Consider the following 1,238-nt stretch of genomic DNA (forward strand, 5'->3'; position numbering starts at 1 on the left):
CTACGAGTCTATTTTTGTTTTGTTTGTTTGTTTATTTTGTTCTATAGAGTCCACATATGAGTAAGATCATATGGTATTTTTCTTTCTCTGTCTGACTTATTTCACTTAGAATAATCTCCTCTAGGTCTATCCATGTTGTTGTAAATGGTAAAATTTCATTTTTTTTTATGGCTGGGTAATATTCCATTATATGTATGTACCACAACTGTTTTATCCAATCATCTATTGATGGACACTTAGGTTGCTTCCATATCTTGGCTATTGTAAATAGTGTTGCAGTGAACATAGGGGTGCATGTATCTTTTCAAATTAGTGTTTTGAGTTTCTTCAGATAAATACCCAGATATGGACTTGTTGGGTCATATGATAGTTCTATTTTTAATATTTGAGGAACCTCCAAACTGTTTTCCATAGTGGCTGCACCAATATGTAATCCCACCAACAGGGCACAAGGATTCCCTTTTTCCACATCCTTGCCAACACTTGTTTGTTTATTTATTGATGATGGCCATTCTGACAAGTGTGAGGGGATGTCTCATTGTTGTTTTAATTTGCATTTCCCCGATGATTAGTAACATTGAGAATCTTTTCATATGTTTATTGGCCATCTATATGTCCTCTTTGGAGAAATGTATATTCAAGTCCTCTGCCCATTTTATATATATACACACACACACATATGTATACACACACACACACACACACACACATATATATATTATGTTGATTTGTGTGAGTTTTCTAGAAATTTTGGATATTAACCTCTTGCCAGATATATCATTGGTAAATATATTTTTCCATTCAGTAGGTTGTCTTTTTGTTTTGTTGATGGTTTCATTTGCTGTGCAAAAACTCTTTAGTTTGATGTAGTCCCATTTGTTTATTTTTTTCTTTTGTTTCCCTTGCTCGAGGAGATGTATTAAAAAATATTACTAAGAGTTTACTGCTTATGTTTTCTTCTAGGAGTTTTATGGTTTTGAGTCTTTCACTTGAGTCTTTAAACCATCTTGAGTTTATTCTTGCATATGGTGTAAGAAGGTGGTCCAATCATTTTTTTTGCATGTATTTGTTCAATTTTTCCCAGCACCATTTGTTGAATAGACTGTTTTTACCCTACTGTATATTCTCACCTCCTTTGTCATAGATTAAATGACCCTACAGGCATAAATTTCTTTCTTTTTTTTTAATTAAAAATTATTGGGCTGGCATTGACTAATGAAAGCAAATAAGTTTCAAGT

Source organism: Rousettus aegyptiacus, unplaced genomic scaffold (genome assembly GCF_014176215.1).
Source record: "Rousettus aegyptiacus isolate mRouAeg1 unplaced genomic scaffold, mRouAeg1.p scaffold_m13_p_9, whole genome shotgun sequence".
Lineage (NCBI taxonomy): Eukaryota > Metazoa > Chordata > Mammalia > Chiroptera > Pteropodidae > Rousettus > Rousettus aegyptiacus.